At 48.0% G+C, this 21,032-nt stretch overlaps 1 protein-coding gene across 1 annotated transcript in view; it reads left to right on the forward strand.

Moving 5' to 3' along the window:
- The window catches only part of WNT3A (Wnt family member 3A), a gene marked incomplete at its 5' end in the record, with an annotated part of 138,110 nt that extends 127,711 nt beyond the window's left edge, over positions 1–10,399 (forward strand). The window contains one exon of the mRNA XM_080387150.1: positions 39–10,399. The remainder of the gene's footprint in view (positions 1–38) is intronic.
- Between the last annotated feature and the right edge of the window lie 10,633 nt (positions 10,400–21,032).

Raw genomic sequence — 21,032 nt, forward strand, 5'->3', positions numbered from 1 at the left:
ACACAACCCCCAAAGGATGTCATTGAATCAAAGAGGAGTTGGAGAGAAGTTCTAGGACTGGAGGCAAGGTAGGAAACCCTTGGAAAAGGGCTGGAAAAAAGGTTGGAAAAGCTCCTTAGAGGAGCTCAGCCCACCAACTCAATGGACAGAAGGATGATAGTTTGTGAGCCCATGAGTCGTCTATTGAATGGATGTTCAGTAATAGCTCTTCAGTCTGTCACACAAAGGTATGAGAAGTTTTAAATGTCAAAACCCAGCGTTAGATATAATCAAAACCCAAACATGGCACATATCTTAATACTGAATTTGACTGATGAAACAATGTAACAGAAAAGACAATTCACATCACACAGATTAAAAGGATGGACAAATGTTTAATCAAAATATATTTTCTAGTTCAACCAGGAATTTATGCAGTGTCCTCCTCTGGCTTTTCTTACACAGAGGCCTGGGAGAGTAATCTCAGCCCTTCTCTCTGGCCCTTTAAACTCTGTCCCTAAACTGAGGCAGAGGATGGGGAGGAAGGCTGTCCTCTGAAGACCACAGAAGCATCATTACATGAGTCACTCCCAGTCCAGTCAGACATTTGCACAGCCACTGTCATATGGGAATGCAACGTGAGCTGCCTGAAGAAAGAATTACACCTGTGAAGACCACTATTCGCAGAAGTCTTCTCATCTCTTCTGTCAAGGGAGGGTTTCCTTTGCATTTTTCTCATTTTCTTTCCTCCTGCTTTCCATACGTGCATGCACATACACTCCATTGCACTTCTGCTGTGCAGACAGGCTGGGAGAGCTGGGGCTGTCCAGCCCGGAGAAGGGAAGGCTGCAGGGAGACCTTATTGCAGCCTCCCAGTACCTAAAGGGGCCGACAGGAAAGCTGGAGAGGGGCTTACTACAAGGACCTGTAGTAACAGGACAAGGGGGAATGGCTTTAAACTGAAAGAGGGGAGATTTAGATGAGATATTAGGAAGAAATTCTTCACTGTGAGGGTGATGAGGTGCCAGCGCAGGTTGCCCGGAGCAGCTGTGGGTGCCCCAGCCCTGGCAGTGCCCAAGGCCAGGCTGGACGGGGCTGGGAGCCACCGGGGCTGGGGGAAGGGGGCCCTGTGCATGGCAGGGGTGGGACTGGGGGTTTCTTCCAACCCAAGCCATTCTAGGGTTCTATGATTCTACAAAATAGCAACATCTTCATAAAGCAGCACTACCAATAGCAGATTTGGCCATCTATCTCTGTTGAGAAGGAGTCCCCACCCCCTCACCTTCCCATCTCGTCTGCCACCACGGCCCAGCCCGATTTTTAGGCTCGTATAGCAGTTAGAGCAGCTGTGACTCAAACCCTTCAGTGGTAACTGGATTAAGGAATATTTTGTACTATCACTGTGTTATTTCAGAACCTTCTTATATTTATACCTAACACATAAATAACCAGCAGCTCCACAGGAATTCAGCTCTGGGACCAAATCTATTGGAGGGATAAACCCACCAAAATCAGATAAGTCTACAAAAGGGGAGGTCTCTGGGGCTGGAGATGCTCCCCACACTGCTGTGCACCATCGTAACCTCTTCCTATCTCTTGCCCATGGACAATTTCTTCTTTGCAGTTTGCACACAGAGGACCTAGCACAAGTCAGGCCCTTTGCCTGGTCTGGACCTGGACTCTTTCATGGCCTCAGCAACATGGGAGGATGTCATCCCCACCAGCCATCCCCTTCCAGGGAGAGCAGAAGGCCATTGAGCTGACTGTGATGATGGGCATCTAAAGCAAGAAGAGCCCACGCTTTGTGCTGGACACTGGGCACACCAGCGGGATTACACCCTTCAGCCAAGGTACTAGACAGCATGGCATCAGGGAGCAGCATCACCCCATGACGATCCCTCAATCCACAACGCCCCACACCAGGTACAACCAATCCAAGGGGTGGTGGGGAGCCCCCTGCTCCTTCAGCAAGCCCTGGTGCTTACTGAGGGCTGCCTAATGAAATATGCTCAGGAAAGCTATTTATAAAGATATTTATCATGCAGATATCATTCAAACTAATCAGTTCCTAAGACAACACCATAATCTTTCCGCATGTCAGAGCAGTGCACAGATCATTCCAGGGAGAGGTCGGGGAGCAGGAGATTAGAGCCAAGCCCAGCTATTGGCCGTGGCAGCTCAAAGCCACAGTGGGCTCAGTGAAGCCAATTACACCACAGAAGTGCCTATAAATCAGTCACAAATCAAATAAAGCAGAAAGCATCGCTTACACGCTGTGGTTTCTACCACCCACTGCTGTGAGGATCACAGCCTCCTCGGATTCACACAGTGCTCAGCACGCCAGAGACCTGCTCCAACCGACCACGTAAACTGTGCCAGGGATGGGGCTCCGCTTGTTCGTTTGGCTGATGGCACTTTTAGCAATGCAGGCAGCTGCCTGCGCTGCCATTGCTGCTCCAGAGTCAGGACCCAGACCCACCGTAGCCCTTTCCCCCTCCCATGCTGACTCCAGGTCATATAATTGGGTTGCAAAGCTATATAAACCCTTTCCATACAGGCTGCATTTGACCCCGTGATATATCTATATATGTTTTTCTTTGCTCTTCATGCTATTTGAAGACAGCTACATATGCAGACATTAGACACACATATACCGCATACATATACAATTTTGATTTTGTGTGTTTGTGTGGAGTCATATGCACATTATATGTAGCTTTATGTGCTATATGTGCATATGTGGGTTATTTATTTCTTCGCTTATTTCTATGCAGAGGAGCGTGCACAAGGCACGACAGCAGGCTAACTGGCAGGTCTCAGACCATTCAGTCTTGCAGGCGTGGCTGCAGGTCAGAGGGTTTTCTCTAGGGCTCCTGAATTTTTCATGTTGCAAGAGCATCCCATTCATCTCCGCTCACTTTAACCTCTAAATGTGGGGCACACCTAGGCATTTGGGGCCTCTCTCCTATCAGTAGGCTATTTTCAGACGGCAAGTCATTCCCATCTATCTGGGGGACCTATTTTAACCAGGATATGCCACTCTTGGGGATGCTCATCTCTATCCATTGACTCCAGAAAGGGCCAAGGGAGTGGCTTAAGCTACCTGTCTCCCTTCTGACAACGTGAAATCAGTCCTACCCAGTGTAGGTACCACATCATCTCTCTGGCTGTGAACTGCAGTTTACTGTGATCACAGAAGGAATTAACAGGGAAACGGAGTCGGCAAGGACAATAATTATATAACCAATGTTAACAAATTGATGCAGATATTTAAGATAAAGGTTCATTTTTCAAAATCACCTACTTATCCAGCACCCCGAACTCTACTTCCAAAGGTGGTGAGGCTGACATGGCAGTTGGAGTCAGGAATGTGCTTCTGATGGACCATCAGTTCTTTCTCAGGAGCCTTTGGAAATTTTCACCAAAATCCATCTGGGGAAGAAATACTTCAAAAGAATTTGTTCTTTGTCCCAAGTGTTTTAATCATTGCAAAGGCACCATCTTCCCAGGCAAGAACTGTACATCACCCTCAGCCTTGGCTCTAAAGAGATGCATTTACACAAGGAAGAGTTCTTATATGAAAGGCTATACCCTCGCAAGGCATTAAACATGTATTTAATGTGGTGGTGTTTACAAAAGAGGCAGAAGTTTGTTGAGTCATTTATGGCTGGCAACTGAGTCTGGTGAAAAAAAGATTGGGGCTTGGGGAGCCAAGGGAGGTAGAGAAGGGCCAGGTACACTCACCGTGTTAATTCCTATAGGGTCTTCATTCCAAGACCCAGTGCTCAGTGTCAGACACGGCAGGCAGTGATGGCTGGTGAGAAGCAGGGATGGGATTTTTGGGTAGGAAAATGCCACTATCAAGAAGTTGCAAAACATCGTTGCTTTGAGATGGGACACCATGGTGGGACCCCACCAAAACTTCACCACCTCGGCATGGAAAAATGCCACGCCATCACAGAAAGCAAATTTGTTCCTTCAGACCCAAGCCAGCTGCTGAGGGAGGGCACAGGGTGTTTTACAACACCTGCAGCCTGGCTGTGCTAATGGCATAACCTGTTTTTCTACAGCTGTTGCCCAGCACAGTTTCTCCCTTGTGGTACCATTATGCTGGGCCACTCCAGGACAGCATCCCTGCTCCCCTCCAGCTGACAGCCCTTTGAAGGAGCTGAGCCCTGGGTTTATCTCTGGGATTTTTCTAATGAGCTCTTAAACCTTCTATCAATGACACATTCCATCAGTGGATCAAGGCACCTAAATAAAATTGACATAAGGCAAGGCCTTTTAATTATCCAATTATTTTGTTTCAAGCAGCAGCTGGTAAAAAGTAAAAAGACTTAGTGTTCTTCTTTCGTCTCTGTTGACATAAAATCGAGGATCAAAGCCCCTTAATTTTTGGTCTCTGATTTTTCTTTCCTTGATTTAAACATGCCTGTTATGAGTTCAGCGGCCTTCCTGCCCCCTTTCTTATTTAGCAGTGATTAGTGAGTGGTGAAGCTGCAAAGCCTCCGAGTTTGCTGTCATGAGACAAAGCCCTCACCGTGCTGGGTGCTGACGGGGTGCAGAATAGGCCAGCAGCTCATCACCAAAACAGTTTGCAATCTCAGGAGAGAGACAGGGAAGATTTGCTGATGGGGAGCTAACACAGGTAGAGATGCAGGGTTGCGTTGGAAGCATTTGGGAGACACGAGTGCCCGGTGTAGGTCACATTTCTCTGTTCAGGGACCTTCAGGAGGTGCTGGTTTGAACTTCCACGTGTGTTGGATCCCCTGTGACAAAGCAGACTGGAGATTTCAAGTCCTGCTTGCCAATTTTCTCCACCTTTACAGAGCAACCTAGATCCAGCTTGAATATCCCCCAGGTTTGTTCCACACTAAGAAGAACAGATACTCAGTGGATACCCACGATCAGACCCTTTTTGCAGCAGGCTTCATCTACAGCTGCAGAGAGAAAGAGAAACCTCCTCCCCGTGTGCAACTTGGGCCACCCCAGGTCTGACCTGCCACTGGAGAGGTCTGTCCCTCTCCAAGGGAATGGTGACTCCGGGTTTCAAGGAGGTGGGAGAGATCTGGGCATAGGTTCTACCCTAGTATAGCATAAAACATAATGCAACTCAGCTTCCTAATTTCTCTTTCCTGAGCCTGGACCTGCAGGTGTGCTGGACTGTGAGTCCCTAACATAGGACACAGAGAGTCCATATGCATGTGCATGCATGGACACGGACATGCATGCACGCATGGACACTTGTGAGGGGTAGCATGAGCCCCAGAGAAGGTTTCCAATGGTCTGACTTAACAGCAGAGGCTCTGCGTGAGTTGATATGGAGCAGAGAGGTGGTGGCAGAGCTCCATGCAGGACACCCCACCAGCATGAGCACAGATGCTTGCACAGACCAGAGCTTGTCAGCGTGGGCTCCTGCATGCATGAGCATGCCCCTGGGTCTGCACTCCCGGGCAGCACAGGGAAAAGTCTGTGTTAATGCAGGTGTCTCTATGGATGAGATCCAGCAGACACTAACACTGTGCAGGAGGAGGTCTCTTTAGAGAGCTCTACCAGCCAAGCAATCACAGCAGCTCCTGCTGCTAGGTGGGCATACCACCCAAATCAGCAAGCAAGTGCTTTGGCTGATGCCAGGTACTCCCAGCTCCTCCTGTGACATTGGATGTCCTTCAATCAAAACCTCTTTGGCCTCTCTTTTGCAAGACTGGTAGAAAAAGGATTTTACAGCCCTGCCAAGTTTGTTACACTGGCATGAGCTTTTTGCAGACAGACCTGGTCTGAAATTATTCTTGTCATTCAGTGCAGCCATGTTGGAGGACCTGCTTTCTCTTATCCAGTGTTCCCAAACCCATAGGAAAAGACTTCTCTTACTGGGGTAAGAGAGGTCTTTTGCAGACTCTAGGTTCCTAGCCACCAGGATAACCTTGCTCAGTTATACTCCATCTCCCTTTCCCTAGCTGCAGCTGTAAAGAAAAAAAAAAAAAAAAAAAAGCCACAGACAAGGGATGCCAATGCCAAACCATCCTTTGGGTGGGAGGTGGGGCATGTTAGCCTCCCCAATCAATCCCTTCAACATGACACTTCATGAGTCCTTGTGAACACATGACGTGTTCTAAATCAGCTCGTGTGCCTGGTGTCTGGACATTAACACTGTGTGCAGTCCCTCCTAGGATGAAGCCCTGGTTGACCCCATGCTGGTTTTACGAGGGGGCTTTGCTTAGGATATTGGCTAATTGTAGGGCTCCTGCTGGCAAAGCCAAGAAAGCATTTGGTCATTCCTTCAGCTGTGAAATGTGATGTCCAGAGGAACTGGACAGTAAACATCACTTCTATCATCAACCACGCATTTCACTATCAATGCCTCCAAGGTGAAACTGTTGCCTCCACCAGCTCTTCTTCCTCAGCCTTGTCCTGTTGTGGGTCTGGCTCCTTCTATGTCCTTGGGCAAGTCCCTTTGCCTTGGGCTATTTAATTTTGCAACACAGAAAGGTGTATTTGGGTTCCAAAGGTCTAGATAACAATGCCAAAATGAGTGTGATAAACATGTGTGTCCATGTCTACAATACAAACCAGATTCAGCCTGGCTGAATCAGTCGCCCTGGCTCTACCAAGAACATGAGTACAACTGAGATGCTGTGTTCACTGTCAAAAATAGGTCCCCTTGGGACAGATGAAAAGCTCTGCTAGGAGATAAAAACCTTGGGAATGATCCAACCCTCCTAACTTTGAACATCCAGGCAAGGTGCAAACTTCTCTGATGTGTCCTCAGTCCCCGTCTGACACAGACTGAACCTTTTCCTCAAGAGTTTCCCATTTCTTTTTATAGGCAACAAAGTGAAATGCAGGTGACTGCCTCAGACTCCCAAATAAACCCTGTGGGCACAAAAAGGCAGGTGAGAAGAATCCCACCCTTACTGAATTTGCTGGACTTCCATTCAAGCCAAGGAAGCTGAGATTCCTCTGTGTATTTTCTGAGTTGCTGCTGGTGGTGGCTTCAGGTTTCCCACAAGAGCCATGAGATCCAGGGTGCTATTTAGTAGGGACATGACCATGGGAGAACAGAGACATCAGGAAGTCTGGGGCCAGGGTCTGAATCTGAAAAATCTTGGATGTGGACTGAGGATTCGAGAAAGCCTGAGAAGCAGTGGGCTGTTGGGCAAATTTAGACCTCAAAGTGAGTCTCCATCTCCAGGGATGGAGATTTCATCTTCGACTAAGAGGAACAACAGCTTTTGGGGAAAAGAGACCCAGAGCTGGGTATCAAGTGTTCCCACAAACCAGATTTTGAGGTCTGGTAGACTACTTGAAACAGGCTAGCTCACATCGAAGTGATATGAGAAGCTCAGATAGAAATGGGGGTTCCAGAGATTCTCCAGCTGCCTTCCCCATCTCAAAGGCAGCAACTAAAATCATATTAGCAATCCCAGGTTACTCCTTTCAAAATTAAAGAGTAATTAAAGAAGTGCTCCACAGGATGCCAAGGCAAAGGTTAGCACTGGGAGGAGGAAGGAGGAACATCTATTTTACACAGCAGATGGAGTGACAAACTGTAATGAACACCTGGGGGCAACAGGCAAGGATTTGGAAAGGCAAATATTTCTATTGTGAATTAAATATCAGTTTGGTCAGAGGATCATTAAAAATATGCTTTCACCTGCTCCTAATTATTTTCCCCACTACAATAGGTGTTTGTTTCCACTCACAGGAAGACAGGGCTGTAAGACCCAGCATGCAAAGGGTGGAATTTGCCTCTCTGAAACAGCTCTGACCTGCTCACACGCAGGGGCTTCATAGGGGCAAAAGTCCCCTGCATAAAGGTGCTTTTTACTCCCATGTGAAGCTCAGAGCACCTGAGAAATTGCCCAGGTGAAGGTGGGCCCTGGCCAGGCTGAGCCCCACGGTGCTGCCAGCTGGCTCTGCCTCCTGCCCCACTGCGCCAGAGGTGGCTGCAACCCTGCTGCAGGTCCAGCCCTCCCACCTCCTGGTGAGCAGGCAGCCTTGTTCATGCATCTCTGCAAACACAACTGTGCACGGAGAGCTCTTTGCAGTTCCTAATGCATTCAAAAATCATCACAAAAATTAAAAATAAAAAAAAAAGAAAAAGAAAGAAATTAAAAAACATTTTTAAGCCTCCAAAACAAACGCTCTTTTCAACTCACTGGCAATTACAGAGAGGTCCTGATCCTTTCTGCATGTTACTGTCAAACAAGTTTTCAGTAGGATTCAATAAAGTGATCTGACATTTCTTTGGAGATCTTTACACACGGTAGCTCAAGCCAGGAAAGAACTTTACTTCTGGCAGCTATGTGAATATTTTATTTTGCCCAAAGCTAGACAGGTGTGATCAAGAAGAACAGGGGGAAAAATATATTAGCAAAAGGCCTTTCAGTGGCAATACAGGTGTTTGCTGGAGTGCAGTCGGTTTGGGTTGTGTGTTGGTGTTGGGTTTTTTGGGTTTTTTTTAAGAAGAAAACGTTAGCAGGGCAAGATTAAAGGCACAGTACATTTATTTCTCATAGACTGAAAGTTAAGAAAGCATTTAACAAAGAGGTTACAGTGCTGGGTGATGAAGTTACTAATTCTGAATTTCTAACCACCAGCTGTCAGCCTTTGCCACTGAAAAGGGTATTTCGAACCAGATCTGCAGCAGGGATTAAGCTCCTCATTCCCATAAGCTTGATGAGACTTTGGCACATTAGATATGCCCTGGATCTGAGCCCTTCTCACCAAGCATTGGGCAGTCACTAAAGAGTTAATGGAGTTTATAATTCACAGAACAAGTCAATACACTTATTCAAATAGTTACAGAAAGGTCACAGGCTGAGATGCCTGAAACTCGCTTAAGCAACAATTTTTTTGCTCCTAGGGTAAGACATAACACAGGACACATTTCCTGGAAGAAGTCGGAGATGCTGTTGAAGTACCAGGACTGGGGGAAGAAGCTGCACGAGTTGTTTGAGATCTAGGAAGCCAGCTCCAAACTCAGAGGCTTAGGAATCATAGAATCAGAGTCATAGAATGTTTTTGGGTTGGAAGGGCCCTTAAAGACCCCCCAGTCCCACCCCTGCCACGCGCAGGGCCCCCTTCCCCCAGCCCCGGTGGCTCCCAGCCCCGTCCAGCCTGGCCTTGGGCACTGCCAGGGCTGGGGCACCCACAGCTGCTCTGGGCAGCCCGTGCCGGCGCCTCGCCGCCCTCACAGGGAAGGATTTCTCCCTCAGCTCTGATCTCCATCTGCCCTCTCTCAGCGCAAAGCCGTTCCCCCTTGTCCTGGCGCTGCAGGCCCTTGGGAAAAGCCCCTCCCCAGCTTCCTCGCCGGCCCCTTTGGGTGCTGGAAGGTGCTCCAGGCTCTCCAGGAGCCTTCCCTTCTCCGGGCTGAACAGCCCCAGCGCTCCCAGCCCGGCTGCACAGCAGAGGGGCTCCAGCCCTCTGGCCATCTCCGTGGCCTCCTCTGGACTCATAGTGCTTTAAAAAGATGAAGAAGTGGCTTGAGCAAAATTTGTAATCAAGGGAATGTAGAAGGGTCTTTAATTCAGCATTAAGGACAAAGTGTAACAGAGTGGCTGGGACCAACCTTGACAGCCTTGAAGGGGTCTAGCAGGAGTGAGACCCCCTGAAACCCACTTGCAGCCTCTGCCCTTGGAGATGCTGGACAGCCTGGGACCATGCCTGCAGCTCAGCTTTAGAAGACACCAAACAGCAAAGGTGGAGGACAGCTGGTCTGGAGGAAGGTAGTGGCTGGCCCGTGGACCAGGTTCCTGTCATTGAGGAGGGAGAAGGCACACCTAACGTGCCTGACCACCTCCAGCAGGAATGGCCTGCTGAGGTCATGCACAATGTCAATGGCAAATACAGGGTGACAGACCCCTAAATCAGGTCACAAACACACACACATACACAAATTTTAAGACTGGTCCCCAGTGATACCATGCTAATATTTAGTACCCAGCTATAAGTACTTTATTTGTACAATATAATAGACCTCTTAACATTACAGAATATGTCCCCAAATACCTGACCTCACACCATTTAGTGTGAAATTCCATCTTTCCAGTTCATAACCTCCATGGTCTGTTTTATCATCACACCCGTGTACACAGGTTCCAGCAACAGCAGTGCCACGTCCACTAAGGTCCCTGTCACATAGACGGACAAGGTGCCAGCCTACAGCCTGGGCTCTGACCTGGTGTTTCACAAGCATGAGTGAGAGCAGCCCTGTTGAACAGGGAGAAGGAGAAGGAGAAGGAGAAGGAGAAGGAGAAGGAGAAGGAGAAGGAGAAGGAGAAGGAGAAGGAGAAGGAGAAGGAGAAGGAGAAGGAGAAGGAGAAGGAGAAGGAGAAGGAGAAGGAGAAGGAGAAGGAGAAAGAAAGAGAGAAGGAAAGAGAAAGAAAGAGAGAAAGAGAGAAAGAGAGAAAGAGAGAAAGAGAGAAAGAGAGAAAGAGGGAAAATAAAAATTAACAAAAGGAAAGAAGAAGAAAGAAAGAGAGAAGAAGAAAGAGAGAAAGAGAAGGAAAAATTAAAAAGGAAAGAGAAAAGGAAAAAAGGCATTTTAAGAAGTGGAATCACTACGATATAACTGGAAGGGACCTTGAGGGTGTCCCTCAGCCAGTGTAGTCTCTGTTGGGGGAATTGTTCCCCATTTGTTGGCTTCCTGAACTGCCCCACTCAGTGGCCACAGAAGTGCTGTGTGCAGCACAAGGCAAGATGCCTACGCAAAAATTAGCTGAGTAATTCCCACGCAGCCTTCAGCTGAATCTGTTCTTCAACTGAGCAAATGCAAGAATTATATATATCTCAGGGCTGGGACAGCCCACAGCTCTCCTAACCTTCCAAATACTCACACACTGAGTCAGGATTAAAGTAATAAATGTGATAGATGCTTTCTCTAATGTGTCATAGCAGTAGCTGGTGGATACTGTACCTTTGGGTGTCCACCCTTCACCAAGAAATGCAAAAGAGGAGGAAGAGGATTACGATGGGCACCTTGTCCCTTTGGCTTGGAAAAGCCAGTTGGCTAAATGGCTAAAAATCATCTGCACCCGACAAAGTATTTCTAAGTGCAAATATTTTATTCATTGAAAACACTGCTTTGTGTGGACCAAACCTATGCACCATGTTGTGTGTTTTCTACCTATGTTTTATAGGCAGCATGGTGTTCCACCAAAGGAGATAGCATTCTCCTTGCCGTGTAGAGGAAAAGAGTAAACAGGATAATAGACACCCTACCAGTCCAGCTTGGTATATAGTGTGGGGACGTCAGTCACTGCTCTGGGTACCCCAGCACTGCTGGATCCTCTCCAGCTGGTAGTTTGGAAGGGGGAGAAGGCCAGGTTTGCTCAGTGCTCATGCACATGCCTACCTGCCCAGAGAACAGACCCTGGGCCCTGCACCTGACCCAGCCAGGTCTATACCATCAGTTCTAGCAGCAATGAAACAAAGTCAACTTGAGGGTCATGTGATGACCCAGGGCTACCCCTATATGGGTTCAAACCTTCATGAGATGTTTTGTGAAGAACCCCAGGCTCCCTGTGTAGTCACTGAAGGGAAAAGGTACATTTCATCTCTTCTTCTTTAGGCTAAGGCAAGTCTCACTTTGGCTGTATCAATCACACACGCATGGCACCAGTGAGGCATGATGGATCCCAACTGCTGTAACTGAATAAGAAATATCTCTAAGAGCCTTCAGAAGAATTGCAAAATGATAGGTGCCTCTGGGAGGTGACTCAGGGCAAAACCCCAGCTTAGGAGCTCCAAATATCCTTCTGGAGGAAGCTCTCCCCTGAAGACAGAGGGACCCCAGGCAGATGAGACGGTAGTTCAACAATCTTACTGAGATGCCTTCATCTGGATAGTGCCTACTCTGTGACACCTGCTAAAGAGGGTTGGCCCACAGCATGTCCTCATGCTTTCTCAGGAGGAGATGGAAGCTTTGGAGCTGCTTAGCACAGACAGGATAGTACAGGATACAGAGTGCCAAGGTCGTTACTCAAACACAGGGAGTACTGGAGGTATCTGGCATGGGTTCAGTCATGCCTTGGGCTGTAGAGAAGGTTAGGGACCAACAGCCCTGGTGTGACACGCCACTTGTACATGCTGCAGGGACTGTGCTTCCACAGAGAGCCCTGCTTTCTTGCAAGATGAATTGTAGATTGGACCACACCAATATCGTCTCTCAGCCACAGGGAGAGCATGACCTGCAAGTGCATAAATCACTGGTTGGAGGTCAACCTGAGGTGAGCTCAGCACCTTCAGTTAAAGGAAAAAAGAAAGGTGATTTGTGTCAACAGGTCATCAGCAAACACTACCTATTATGGGAGAGTGACAACAACCTGGGAAACCCGGAGAGAAGCCACATGGCAATAAGAACCCAAAGTCTCACCTTGCATTGACGTGGCACTCCCCAGGAAGTCACTTCTCTGAGTCACGAACCCTGAGCAACTAAGTCACCAAACTTTACTGCTTGTGATTCCCCAGGCCACAGAGAAATATTACATATGTGCCAGTAAAAGTGATGACTGGACAGCACGTGGTACATTTTGCATCTGGGAAACTGAGGCAGGAGGCTTTGCCTGCACTGCCAGCCAAGCAGGGGGCCGAGCTGCCTCCAGCCTCACGACTGGCCCAAGTTCCTCATAGGAAAACCCACCCTCCACATTTCCAAAGGTGATTTACAGTCCCAAGAATGAGTTTTTTTGCAGCCATGTGCCTTACACCCATGGTTGAGAAGGTGCCACCCCGCATTACTAAAAATACCTGGTTTTATTTTGGGGAGGGCAGTAAGATAAAGCCACTTTCCTTGCTGTTTAGGGAACAGCCCCTTACTGAAGAGAGGGCTCCTTGCTCAGAAAGCTGCAGGATCTAAGGAGCCTCTCAAGAGCCTTTTAATTATGTTTGAAATAGAACAGGTCTCTCTCTTTGGGGAACATCATGAGACCCGAGAGCAGAAAAAAGCTGAGAGAGCTGGTCCCCACCGACTCCCAGCTCCAAGCCAAACAGGTTTGGCCAGCTCTAATTAAGGTAATTAATATCCTCAAGCCTGTTATTAAGCAAGAAGCAGTAAAAGGGAGTCTCCCCTTTACCTTGGGGTCCTGCTGAACGCCTCAGCCCAACAAGCAGCCCATTGTCAGCTGTGGGGCCAGATCCTGCCACCCAGGTAATGGTAGGAAGTCACCGGACAAGCACCCATCCCCTTCTCAGTACTGAGAAGCCAATTGCACACTATGTCCCAACACCTGTATGGGCCACAGTGATGGCTGGTGAGATATTTAGGTAGTGGAAGGTGTGGCTTAAAAGGTGGCCCAGCTTCTTCACTGTTCCCCAACAAACAGGGTAGGTCAGGTGGGACCATCCATAGAGCAGGGTCAGGTCTGCATATCACCCCCAGAGACTTGGAGGCTGAATTTGGAGTTGAATTTGGACCTTTGGCCAGCAGACTGATGAACACAAAGGAGCACTGAAAAGGAGGCTTATTTCAAAGACCCTGGTGGACCTTCAAAATAAAATAATTAAAAGGACACAAACTGAAATACAAGAGATTCCATTTAAATGTAAGAAAAAGCTTTTTCACTGTGAAAGTGGTCAGTGGACTGGGTTGCCCAGAGAGGCTGTGGAGCCTCCAGCCTTGGAGATATGCAAAACCCAATGGGACATGGTCCTGGGCAATCTGCTTCAGATGGCCCTGCTTGAGCAGAGGTTTGAACTAGACTATCTCCAAAGATCCCTGTCAACCTCAGCTCTTCCATGATTCTGTGAAATCATATGGATAGTCAACAACCATATGCAGCAAATTAAATGATTGCATAACATATACCATGGCAGAACACAATGTATTCCAGTCCTTCCTTGGCTGCTGGGACACCAGCCAGCCAGCCCTGCTGATGCAGAAGGAAAACACAACAAGAAGCTCAAAGCAAGGTGCAGTGCCTGTCCCTGGTGCACAGCATGTGCAGAAGAGATGCCCTGCCACCAACCTCCCCTTTTGCTGGTGCAAAACAAGGACCTGACAATACTTTTTAACCTCATACCTGTCCGTTCAAGCCCTTCCTCCCCCCGCTCCCCGCCCCCAGGTAGGAAAATTCCTCCCAGAGAAAAGCACTGTTGCAATCTATTTTGGTTCTCAGTCAAGTGCAAAAGTTTGGTATTTTTCCACTGGAAATTATTCTCTGATGCCTTCTTTCAAACATGCCTAGAAGGAAAATTTGCTTTGCCACTGCTGGCCTGTGAGAGCCCAAGGTGTCAAGCTGCCCGCCGGAATGTGGGGTCTGATACTGGCGAGTGAGTGACCTTGCAGGAGATGAGCAGCCCCTGGAGCAGCATGCCTACAGAATGGCTCAAAGAAAGCCCCTTAAAGAAGGGGAAAAAAAAGAAAAAAAAAAAAGAGTGTTAGGGCTCAGAAAAGCAAGCAGCAATGTGGTCCTGGACAGGTTCCCAGCTCTGAATGAGACAGAGGTAAGTCCCTGTGATACCTGCACAAAGCAGGTGGTTTCAGCTGGCTCTGTTCAGCTGTTTCATCGAGAAACCACTTTCAGTCCAGAAATGGCACGACTGACAGACATTAGCCACAGCAGCTGCTATTCTGAGCTTGAGAAACCCCATCCCCATAATCTGCAGGTACCGTCTCAATGAAAATTTATACTTCCACGGGGTTTGTCAAGTTTTGCTAATCTACGGGGCTTCCTTGAGCTGCCAATGATGGTCACTGCAATGGAAAGCTTCAAAGACAAACCAGCCACATCTCAGGTGCAGGGCAGGACATGGCAGTGGTCGTGTGCTTGGTGGGTTATCCGTGAAGATGGGCTGTTACAGGATTTGGCTTCTGCACTTCAACTGGTTTCTCCATGTGCGAACAGCAGGGGTTCCTCCCTGGAGGAATACACTCTATTTTGCTTTTGCAGGAGGACAAAATCCTCAACGCTAACACCATTGCTAATGTTCTTGCCCCCAACATGCATCAGCTTACACCAGCAAAACCAGCATCTGCTCCTGGGAGGGACAGACCACTGCAGTCTCAGCTTTCAGCTGTGGCAAACACACCGATGTGGGCCTGGAAAATTTCATCCCAAGTACTTAACATTTGACAGTTTGAAGAAACTGGAAATACCAACTTCTAACAGGAAGTGTCAGACCACCCTCCATCAGAGACAGAGAGAAACCACGACACAGTGCAAGCTACAGCCTGCTGCTCTCCCAACCATCTGCTGCTTGTGACCCCCCTCACAAAACAGAAACGGGCATGTGATCTCCACACGAGGACTCACATTGGCAGGAAGATGCTCCTCACACTTGGAGAGGTTGAAGGCACTTGGTGGGACCTCAGGGCCATGTCTGTGTCCTGGGGCACTTGGGAAAGCATGCTGCCATGGTGGGGGCAGAGACCTGCCCAGATCCAGCTGTGCCAGCCCCAGGGCAGGCACTGAGTGAGACTCAGGCTGTCCACGGTCCCCCAGGCAGGTCATCTCTTTGGGTGGTCAGCAAGGCTCCATGCTGCAGCCCTAACTGCTGCCTGCTGACATATCTCATGTTGCCAACACACTGCCCTGGGATTGCAGCTGTTTGCAAGATGCAGCCCTTCTTTGTGCAGCCCTGCCTGCTCTTGCCGGAGCCAGTCTGCCCCCCTGCCCTCTTCCATCTCCTTCCTCCCATTTGCCAGTGCCCCCTCTTTGCTCCCAGACCTCCCTGACACCAGAGCTCTGTCCTCTGACACTGCCTACACGACGTGAATGCCACCCAATGCACTCTTGCAGTGCAGTGTGTTCACATAACATGGCTCTCGGCGGGTTCCCAAGCTTGGCTGCTCCTAGGGCCATTTCATACATCACCACCCGCCTTTCTCCCGCTCTCCTGGAAGATGCCACCATCTCCTGTTCCTTCTTCTCTTGCTCCCAGGTCTTTAGGGTCACCCTGGTTGTGCGCCAGCTCCACTCTAGAGCAAGATAACACCTTTCCCCAAGCAAAACTGGCTCTTGGCAAAGGCAGCACGGGCACTGACTGCACCAGGTTGGCTCTATGCTATCCCTAAAAGCCTCACATCACGACACCAAGAACATAGCACCCACTCCTTGGCGCTAAGGCAGCCAAAACCCATCCATCTGGGAACTGGGGGCTGAGCAAACAGCCCTGCCTCTGTGCCATCCAGCCCTCCAACCCTCCAGCAAAGGGGGCTGCATCTAAACTGCCTCCTAGGGTGAGCCTGCGGTCTGTAGTCCTCTCCCTGCTTCATGGAGATTGCCTGGGAGAGCCCTGGCTGGCCCAGGTCCAAACCACATCGATGACAAACTCAAACGAATTTCAGATCACGGACAATTGAGTTCCTGTGAACTGCAAAGCAGTCCCATCCACGCCACCTGTGGGAACAGTCACCACCCTGTCCTCAAGTCCTGCTAGCTGGCACAGGTCAAGTTAATGGCTTAGACCACACCATGGGTTGGAGCAGATGACCTCTGCAGGTCCCTTCCCACCCAAATAATTATTCTATAGGTCTAGGGCAGTCACAAGAAAGAGAAGAATCCTCCTACAAAGGACTTCAAAGCCCTTCAGCAGTCAACTTCTCCATCCTGATCAGGCACCAATCTTCACTTGCACCAGCTTCACACCCTAGCAGTGCTGGAGAAGAAAGGCACATTCATTACTTAGAACACAGCCTGCTGAAGCTATACAGGTAAAGATAAAACATTTATGTATCAGTGGAAAAGATAATAAAGAAACCATTTTAAAAAAATCAACCTTTGCATAAGATGGGTGTTGCTCTGTAGAACAAAGGACAAAATTTCAGCAGGTTTCGAAAGCAAACTGGACATTGATACAGGTGGAGATGCAGAAGGGTATCCTCTGCGGTGTCCAGCAGGGAGAGCAGAACCAGCCCTCCAGTGACTGGCATCTCAGGGTGGGATTCTGGACACGAGATCTTTCTTCATTTGGAGATATCTGCTGCCTTTTTTCCTTCCTTTCCTACTCACGTATGAGTTCGTGGGCTCAGAGCCTGATTCAAAGTCTGCGATAGCTTTGCATTGACTTCGAGAAGCTTTAGATCATGAACAGAGTGAACTCAAAACCAACATCTCTGAGCTTCCTAAAGAGAAATTCCCTCTCTTAACATTTCTGAACCAAGCAAACACTTTAGCACAGTGGCTGCTTTCAAGGGTGGGCTCAGGTACACCTTCAATGCCGTCAAGTACATTTGCCACAGCAGAGGAGGAAGCTCTCCACATGAGTATGGGCTTTTTTGGTTGGTGGAGGACAAATCTCTTTAACAAAAAGTGTCTGAATGGATAAACATCCTTCCTCAACATAGTCCTGCCCTGATAAGGTCCCAGCACTAGACAGGCAGAATCTCTCCAGAAAGTTTCTCTCATGCCCTATTGGGCAGACGCCAGTTACTCAACCTGGGTAATAATTTGCTTCGCGAGTAAGTACGCCCAGATCCCTCATGCCTGACCTGTGTCCTTGCTAGAAAATTTACATGATCAGGGAACCACGCCGGCACCAAGAGTGGCCATTTGACAGAGCCCTGCTCCCACGGGGATGTCCACATTAGCTTGTCCATCACCTGCTGCCAGGTTAGCAATGGGGGCTCGCAGCATCCCCAGGATGCTAATATGCGCTACAACTGGTGTAGAAAGTGAGGAAATCGATGCGTAGTGTCATTCCCATGAAGATGATCATACCGCCGGGGAAAGTCTGATTATATCATACATTTCTGGCTAGAGGAAAATGGGAGGTAAGCGTGCCAGCAGAGGGAGTTTGCTGGCTCACGAGCCTGCTGGAGCAGAGAGCCAACAATCTGTCAAGAGAGATGGAGGGGAAATATACAAACACCAGATCTATATTTTTTAAACGGATTAATTAAATCAAACCAATTCACATCACTTCATGCATTCAGCAGCCCATCACAAAGCAAAATAAAGTGGGGGGGGGGAAGGAGAAAAATAGAGACAGGCCAACTCTACTACCTCCGATTAAGCCAATGCAAATTCTGCACCCTGTGAAGCCCGAGGCTGCCAGCCTCCCCTCCGTGCCCTACCGAAGGATGCACAACGTGCTAGGGAAGCCTATCCAGATGCCTGCAGGGAGAGACAAGTGGCTAATTAGAGTCCTGACCATGAAGGGCGCTCACCAGCTCTCTGAGGGAGTCTCCCAAAAAACAAAAATACACTGCCAAAGAAAAAGCATGCCAAGCACAAGCTGGGAGCTCCAGTCATGCCATTCTTCTCCCCCTTTTTTTTTTTTTGTTTGGGTTTTTTGGTGTTTTGTTTTTTTTTTTAGTTTTCCTGGTGGTGCGATAATTTTTTACTAATTATCATCTTCAGTTGCCAGGTCTTAACCAAGTTGTAGCAGCACAGGACTGGCAACTCAAATATTCAGCAGCTGACAAGCGAGGGAGCCCTGAGAAAGATGAGCGGGTCGGGAAAAGAGAGGATTTCAAACACGTGTAATCGTTTTAGCCATCTAGACTTTGGAGGCAGCCTTTTTCTTTCAGTCAACTTTGAATTTGTAGCATCCAGGTTTTCCAAGGTCTTCCATGCTTCTTTACGAGATAAAAGCTGCTGGTTTCTCAAAAGGAAAGTCATGATTTCTCCTGAATTCCAGAGCTGGCACGGCAAGAGGAGAAATACCGAGAACCCCAAGAATGACACAGTGGTTGGCAATGCTGAAACCATATTCCCCAGAAAAAAAAAATTGTGGGGAAAAAAAAATGCTGAAAAAAATTACTGGGTAGACAGCCCTCCTGAGGTTTTCCCTGAATCAATGGTATTTATTTTGAGGTTCAAAATAACTGAGAAGCTTTGAATCTGCTCCTGGCATTTTTTGCAAGTGAGAAACCGGGGCCCAGGATGATCAAATCTTTTTTGTTTGTGAGCACAGCTATGAATTTTTTTATCCCTGTTTGGGGCTCTCTGGCTGTTTTCATTTAGACTTGCCTTGTGAGAGGTTCCTAAACTCAGCTTTAGTGATGGGCCTGAAACCAGCAGCCAATTTTCAACTGCAGAATTAGGCTCCAAAATGCAGTGATTTAGCAGCAATGGTTAAAACAACCCCTGAATTTCTCATTCTTATCTTGACCACCTTTCATCCTGCCATACAGGAAACAAATGTACTATGAACTGTTTTCATAGACGATACTCCACCTTTTGTCACCTTTCAAAGTCTTTTTGGAAGAGGTTCCTATCTCCATTTCACTTCTTATCCTCAATTAACTTTATCCCCCTGAAGTCCCCACTGAAATATTTTTGCCATGGGCTAAATCAAACCTTTATTTGCAGAAATCCAGAAAGGACAAAGGCTTTCTGCAATATTTTTATACTTTCCTTTGCTAGTTTATTCCACTTGGGCTTACCAGGCAAAATTATCGTCCAGTATAGGCCACCAAAAATTTTATTCAGAGAGCAGCTGAGCGTGAGGTTGTGTTTTGAACAATTTTTTGAGGTTTTTCCATTTCATAAAGAAAGAGCGTTTTCCTAGGCACATCTCAGTTCATACCAAACTTGCAAGGAAATATTCTTTTGTCCCAGGATATCTAATTAAAAGCAAAGGAGAAATGTCCATCCCCAGAGTAGTTCATACCCGTTCCAATGAGTAATTAAGTGCTTCCACAATCAAATCTCTCCCTTCCTTGAAGAGTTTACGACAAGGGCAAGACAGAGGGTAGAAAGAGTCTTGAACTTGGATCTCTGACCTTAGGATGGGTTGATCCGTTCACCAGTCATCCTCCCATAATGCTGCTCATTGCTCTTTACTTGGCAGCCTGGAGCTCACCTTGCTGAGGAATGAGAAAATTTCTACTGTTACAATTTCCCAGCCTGGAATATAATTATTTCCCACCTCTCAAGCTGGAAGGCACCGATGCACCCCACTGGCTCCTGAAAGGGATGGGAATAAAAACCCATTCTCGTCCTTGTGGAGGATCCTCCAAGGGCACCGGGGTAGGGGACATGGGAACAGGAGCCTGGGTGGCCCTGCTAGTGTCAAGCCAAGCTTTTCAGAAGTCTTTAAACAGTATTTAGGGCTGGATTTGCTGGCAGATTTTTTATTATTTTAATGTGGAGTATTTCTTTCTTGGCACTCAAGAGGCTTCAAATCAATTACTTAATCTGGCAGATTTGCATCAGTAAATCATCCAAGTGTATTGGCCAAAAGGGGTGGGCAAGAAAAAAAAAAAAAAGCGGGGGGGAGGGGGGAAATAAACTCCTGGTTTCGAATCTAAATAACCATGTTGCTTGACAGCTAGAGGAGTGGGCTTGCAATTCACCCATTGACTAATAACCCCAGACCACACATCTGGTGTAATATTTTCCACCCCACACAGAGCCCACGTGGCCAGGCTGCATCTGTGCAAGAAGAAAATGAGTGCATATGCTCTAGTGAGGGCCTGGAGTATGGTCCCACCACTACTAGTTGCAACTGAGGTGGGATTCATCCCACCTAACATTAGGGATGAAAGTCACTCATCCAAATGAGGTGCCCACGGTAAATGTCTTTTTAGGCACTTGGCATCTGAGCTCCCATTGAAACCAGTGGAGGTGCTGGACTTTGTCCAGGCACCTAAACTTCAGAAAACTCAATGTGAAGGACTATTTCCATAATGACCTGAGCTCCTGAGCAAAGACATGTTGAAAACCTTTGCCCTACTTTCAACTGTCCTTTCCAACCATCATCCAAGGAGGCAGCAGCCTGCAGAGGTAGACTCAAGCATCACCAGTGTTTGGGATTACCTGTCTGCCTGGATTGGCTCCATACGATACAAACACAAGCACGCTGAAAATGCCAGGAATTGCCCCATTTTGCTTCAGGGAGGGCTGTAATTAGATAATGTCTGTACCGCGCTGGGAGACGATGACATGAGAGAAGCCACAGCACTGCAAAGCATTAGAAGCATTTCAGAGCTGGGTTTGTCACTCAAGAGGTAAACGATCCGGGGGGAAGATGGCAGCTTGCCACAAAAATGTTCCCGATCTCCACATGGCATTCAGAGCCTAATGCCTCAGACATGTCCCAACACGGAACGCGAAGCCTGACACACTTTGCAGTGTTTAACACCATGTCTGGGGGCTGGAAAGGCC

The sequence above is a fragment of the Falco punctatus genome (genome assembly GCF_963210335.1).
Source record: "Falco punctatus genome assembly, chromosome: 4".
Lineage (NCBI taxonomy): Eukaryota > Metazoa > Chordata > Aves > Falconiformes > Falconidae > Falco > Falco punctatus.